At 39.6% G+C, this 6,720-nt stretch overlaps 1 long non-coding RNA gene across 1 annotated transcript; it reads right to left on the reverse strand.

Annotated features, from left to right (window-relative positions):
* Positions 1 to 1,764: 1,764 nt before the first annotated feature.
* Positions 1,765 to 6,529, reverse strand: LOC138068415 (uncharacterized). The gene is made up of 3 exons (XR_011143232.1): positions 6,313 to 6,529; positions 4,005 to 4,073; positions 1,765 to 1,847 (listed from the first exon to the last, which is right to left on the reverse strand). It is a non-coding gene; the product is annotated as an uncharacterized lncRNA (long non-coding RNA).
* Between the last annotated feature and the right edge of the window lie 191 nt (positions 6,530 to 6,720).

A 6,720-nucleotide genomic window follows, 5' to 3' on the forward strand; every position in this document is an offset into this window, starting at 1 on the left:
CGAAAATTTCTGAACAAATAAATCAAAAAAAGCTGACGCACTTTTCCTGGGTCGTGCAGCTTTCGTGTGCTAACAAAGGGATTGACTCTCACAGCTTTTGATATCTGCAGAATGACAGGAAAAGGAAGGTGTTACATGGGGAAAGCCAGGGTAGCAGAACGAGGCCAGTCACCCCTCAAAGAGAAGAATAACTGCTGTAGTAATCTCTCATGTGGATTGCACACTGGGCAAGGGTCTACAGGACATTTTCAACAAAGAAACATACTTAAATAATCCTTTATCATGTTTGATGAGTTGCATTTGTCCTACATGTCTCTATTATAACAACAGGAAAAAAATAGATAATTTCTGATTCTGCTAATTCCTAAGAGACCATTCCATTACTTGGTGGGTCACATTCAAGCTTACCTGTGCTTTTTTACATTAAAACACTTCACCCTTGAAGCTGAGGCCTGCACTCTCCAGAAAACAAACCACTGATCACCACTTCTCAAGTCATAACTGGGATCATCCATAGGGCAAGTGTAGCTAAACTTTTACTCCGCATTGAATACGTGGGCTAACGCTTCTCTGCTAAAAACACTGCATTTACTGCCACCTAAGGGAATTCAGTAAGAACAGGACTGCAGAAGGAGAGAACGTATAGGGTATAATATAAAACTCTCTTTTCCCTGACTGATAAATATATTACTCAGGCAATGTGTCAGGAACTGGCCAAAGCTCTTCTGATAACATGTATCATTAAATATGCCAGTTCATAAAAATTAATGCACTAGCATGCTAATTTTATGAAATTTCAGACTTCTGATTGAAAGAAAGTGTTCTATTTAGATATAAGAATGAAGAATTTTGTCTTTTAGATTTCAGAGTTATTTTTAATCAAAATATATTGAATTCTTTTTCATGTTCCAAACGTTGTTCTTTGTTGGTATTTCACGTGGGGCACAAGCTGCAGTTCAATTAGCCCTCCTTACAAGATGAGCAGCCCGCCCAGCATTTGGGGCAGTACAGCAAACTGGCTCATATTTTGCACCATGGCAAAGAGGAACCCTCACGGATGATGTTACTGCTCTTCCCACATCAGCTGCCCTTTTTTCCAGCCATCCAGAGAAAACATTGAAGGGGCTGGTGATAGCATCCTGCAAATATACAGCAATTGTCCAAGTTTCTCTTGAGGCGACTTTTTATGTTTTCATTCACTCAGATAACCAGTCCCTCCCAGCACCACACCAGGCAAAGGAAATCTGAAAGACATGGACTGAAAACTCTGTGTTTTAGAGGATCACGTTTAGTCATTCTTGTTCAGTTCTCTCCTAGTTTTCTGTACTTTTATACCATCCACTTCTATGGCAATAATTATGCCTACAGAGTTCCCTGTTGGCAGCAATGAGGAGAGCTTATACATAAAATTATCCCATCTCTGCAGCTTCCAAAGGATGAGATCACATTTTAAGGACTCTAAAATAATCTAGTCTCCCCAAAAAGCAGACAAACATTGCTATAGCAGAAACATTTAGAGGAAAAACTTGGTTTGCTACTTGTCTTCCAATAACCATAGAAGGATGCCGTATTACTTCCACTAATGTATTTGATGGCAAATAAATTTCTGAAGCTCTAATTTGAACTTTATAGACGTGCAGATTTAGTTGCAGGAAGCATATGATTTATCACAGGCAGTGAAGGGCAACAGAACAGCAACGTGCTTTAGAAGACTTTTGAAAAACACCCTCCTATTTTCACCTACTTTTAATGCAGGAAGCTCACTCCTGCTTCTAATGGCATCTTGGCTTTACGGTTTCCTTGTGGAAAATAAGATTACTGGGACTTCCATAAGTTTCCATTTTACACTGAAAGAAAGCAAAGGAGGTTTTTACTTGCAAAATTACTGTTGTAACTTAGTAATACATGGGCTCTGCATCCATCTCAGCAGTAGGGGGCTCTTGAAAGGGATTAAATCTACCCGAGTTCCCTGACAAACAAGAAAAAACATTTTAAACATGCGGTCTAGACAAAAGACTGTAAAGGTATTTATCTATCTCTGCGCTGCAAAAGAGGCACTTTTAGATCAGAGTTGGACTCTGAGCGCTGGCCCAAAACATCTCATCATCAACAACAGAAAAATCATTCGACACGTGCTATACTGAGATCAGCAAAGTCATTTTGTGCACACCTGATTTTCATCTCTTCCACCTTTTAACTGAACAGTTCAAAGAAATGCCACTTCTAATTATCAGACTAAAATTTTCTTCAAATAACCTACATTCATAATAGAAGACAAATTTACTCTGAAGCTACTTGTGCCAACAACAATATGCAATAAATATGTTCTCAATCCTCTTTCTACTTTCCACTGGTATCGTTTCCCCAGCAGCACTATGCATTTAGCAGGGAAAAATCTATTTTTAACACTGCTGAAGAAAACACACAGAAAGTACCCCAGTACTTAGCACTGCTGCTCCTTAAGTGTACAAACCACACATGTGCTGATAAGATTGAATACAATGATGTGAGTTAGACGATTAGTTGTCAAAGATAACTAAGAAGTGTGTGCAGCTTAGTTCAGACTGGTCAAGCACTGCACTAAAAATGTCTCAGCTGAAAACTGAACCTTAGAATAGACTGGTGAGTGAGTGGAAAAAAAGTATCCATTATCCACAGAAAACAACTATTGGATTTTAGGGATATTTTGGTAAAATAATTTTTTAAAATACAATAAAGACAATTAATGATGAGGACTCAATTTTTAAAACAGCAGCAACTCAGACAACTCTTAGGCTCATTAAAGTGCAGCAAGCCATTTGCCTATGTAACTAATGGTTTTCATGCACAATTGCTTGTTTATTCAAATGGTACGTATGATTGATGCATTTAGGATGAAATTTACTGCTCTTAGGAAAACTCATGCATGGATCTATCAGCTATTACGTACTACTAACAGAAGTAATCGAAAAATGTGAAATACTTCTGAGGCAAAAGCAGCACAGAATTTCCAATATTTAGCTCATGCTTCAGATGAGTTCTCCCTAAAAAAAAAAAAAAAAAAAAAAAAAAAAAAAAGAGTTATTCTGTATATTCCATACACCAGCAGCATGGGCTGGGGGCCAAGCACACTAACACTGGAGGGAAAAAAATCTTTACACAATAAGAATATTGTTAAATAATTTTTAGGTAAACATCTTGCGCTTGGATTTTTAAAGAGCTGAGAGTACGTATCAGATGGGGGAGAATCCACGGTGATACAATTGAAGTGCAGTTTAAGAATGACCTGCCTACACATCTCTCTCCGTTAGAGCCACTTTTCTTTTAAGCTGTCCCCTCTATTTGCTTCTCAAATGCTTTTGAAGAAAGACAACCAAAAGTTCTTGACAGTGCTGCTAAGGCAAGTAACTTGTACTTCCCCCTTCCTTCTCCTCATGTCAATAGCCTAACTCATCTCTAGGCATGTATACGTAGAGAGAACCGGTTTTGGTGCTCTCTTCTCATGATGGTATCTGCAACCATCTCCTCATGGATGCATCTATTCGACCTTCACAGGCTGACACAAGCTAGGTCTGTCCATGCTCTCATGCAAACTGAAGAGATGTAGCTGTGTTAGTATAATCCTAAACCAGCCCTAACAGCCAGTTGGTAGTACAAGGTTAATAAGCTCAGGCAAGTTAACCATGGCTACATGGCTTTTTCAAGCTTAGACAGACCGCAGATAGAACTTACTCACATAAGAGTGGGTTCAAGAGACTATATAGATCTACTTATACACAATAATGCATTTTGCCTCTACATGGTAAAGAAGTACTCCCCATCTTACAAGTTGCAAAAGTAGTACAGTCCAACTCAGAGACTGGCCCCAGTGACATGGGAAACCTCTGGGAAAGCTCTCCGCCTTTTATCAGTCATCTCAGGTGACCACGGTGCCTCCATGCACTGCTCTCCATGTTCTTCCAGAATACTCTCTAGCATTTCAAGCAATACCATGCATTTCTTCAGTAACAGCAGTGGAAACCAACCTGAACATTGCTGACAGCTTCTCTGTTAGTCTTTTGGAGTCTTCTGCTAGTCTGTATGGAGTCTCTTGCCTGGGAAAAGAGACCAGAAGAGAGCCAATAAACTGACGCCAGTGCTCTTTCACACCCTCTAGTCTCCCCTGAGGGGAGGATCCAGAGCAGTCTCTCCAGCACTAAGGGAAACTCAGCAGGCAGCTTCATCCTAGGACACTGAAGAGCCATTTGCAGCTCTTTTAGTGCTGGTTCATACAGCACTCAAACGCTCTCACTCTGAAACCAATTACAGCCTGTGGAAGGCATGCCTGAGACTAGGACACTGAGGGAGAGGTTAACTGCAAAACTTCATTTTGCTTAGGGTCTCAACTGCAGAAACACTTTATATCAGCTCTATTTTTTAGCTAGAACTTAATTTGTCCATAGCTTTGGTAATGGGCCTTACTCACCAATATGCACAAGATCATCTTCATATGGTCAGCTGATACCTACAATGCAAGATTACTTGCTAGCAGGGAAGAGACTGGTAGGCTTTGATGAGAAATTGGAGACATTCCTCCGAGACTAAGAAGGGCTTTCTTAAACTAGCACTGGTGCCAAGAATATTAGGTGGAACGCTGTATACAGAGTCAGAATCTTGATTCATTGCTCTGCTCAGACTCTCACTTCCTACGCCTTCCTGGACCAACGTCTCATATACCATCTGCTTCCTTCCTCCATTTCTGGTTTGTCTATTTAGACTGCAGATTCAAGAAGCAAGGGTGTTTTATCCATCGTCAGCACAGGCCCTTGCACAACAGAATCCTTCTATCTAGAACTTGGAGACCCATCTAAGATATACACACACAGATGCACAGGAGGGAATGCTACAGTGGAAATTGCTTGCTGTGAGGCATAAGCAGAATGAATGAAGTAAGAAACATTAAAAGCTTCAAATATGGTCTGGTAAAGGAGCAAACTCCCCTTCCACCTCCCTTCAAAAAGTAATGGATACAGGAATGTATAAAGAATCCCTCACGTGATTAGAAGAGCTCTTCCTTGTTAAGCTTAAATGGATTTTTTTCCCCAATCAATTCAGAGAATTTTCTTCTAGCTCCATGTGTAATTCCTTAAATAATTACACATGCAATAAATTAATGAAAATCAAAGAAACTGCCTGTCCTTAGAAAACCAGCTTAATTTGGCATGCTCTGCTGCATACTTCTAAATGCTCAAATTCTTTCAGGCCCTGCATAAGCCAGCAGCCTCCTCACTGTGCAAGTAATCCTTATAAATAACAGCAAATTTAATTTGGCCTTAAGTGAGGTGTGAAATTCTTAGGCTGTCTCCGAAAAAAGAGACATCAGGATCAGATAGGGGCTGCAATCCTCTTGCCTCCAAGCTCATGTCTCTATTTGGAAAGGAAAACTGATTAACAACCATCAAGCTAGGTGGAAAGAAATTGATGTTACAAAACTCTGCTCTCTGCAAAAGTCATAGTATGTTTTTTAAACTATTCTTTTGAAATCCACTCATTTTGTGGCTTGCACTGATTCTACTGGGCTATTTCTATTTGTTCTCTTCTTCAAGCCAGCTGAGTTCTGCATGATGCCTGTGTTGACTTATGCTGCTTTGTGGATTTGCCCGAGCACGTTGGATCATTTACACTGCCCACTGTGGAAACAGAAAGTGTTGGACCTTCCAAATCCCTCCATCCGGTTCCTTTCAGTAGCTATCAGTGACCTGTTCATATGCCTCCCCTGTAAACGTACAGCAGTTGCGTCCTAAGACATTCATTGAGGGGAACCTCAAGTATGGAGCACCTTCCTTTCCCCACAGCCTGAACCTGCTAATCAACCAAAAGGGCAAGCAGCAAGGCTCTTGTGTATTCTCAAGGTTGCTCACACCAGCAGGGCGTCACAGAGGTGTTTATTATAACAGTGAGGACAATTCTTTGATAAAAGACAGAGGGGGGAAAAAAAGCAGAGAAGTCCAATTTATAAAATGGTAGCATACTGATATTTGCAAACACAAACACGTAGAGCCTGTTTTTGCCTAAAATTAAATAAATTCAAAGAGCCATATAAAAATGGAAACAATTAAGGCTTATTTGTTACCTAAAAATCTAAAAAAAAATACGCAATACACTAAACTATTTTAAATACATATAAACATTCAAACTGGAGATATAAAACAACTCAGGAGTTCTGAAGTTCTATTGCTTTCAGGACAGAACTTGTTAGAGAGCTCTGAACTGCACTGATTAACATTTCAAATCTAAATGAATATCCCTCGAGTAAATGGAATCAGCTCTCCGTCTGTAGTGTTTTCTACTTACAGTAGCTAAGGATTTGAGGACCAGACGTTGGATTGGCATGTCCACTTCATTTCAAAAGGAGTCTGACAGTGCAGTATCACTTAAATAATGAAGCACACATCTGGCAGAAGATTGCTGATGTTTGCTAAGTTTGTACAAGGTCAGTTCATCCTCTAAGCTTCTCTCTGCTGCAAATTAAGAAGTTTACATGGCAACAAGCAGAACCAACTGATAGATTTCAGGAGTTGTTTTTTTGAGTGGTTTTGTTTGTAAATTATTTTCTATTGTACAAAAACCAGAGGAAGCACTATAACATTGCTCTGAGACGCTTCTGATACACTTAATTAGTTACTGCATACCTATTCTAGAATATGATCATTTTTCTTTTATAAGGAAGCAGACAAACTACAATCTATGACAAAATAAGAC

Source organism: Struthio camelus, chromosome 10, assembly GCF_040807025.1.
Source record: "Struthio camelus isolate bStrCam1 chromosome 10, bStrCam1.hap1, whole genome shotgun sequence".
NCBI lineage: Eukaryota > Metazoa > Chordata > Aves > Struthioniformes > Struthionidae > Struthio > Struthio camelus.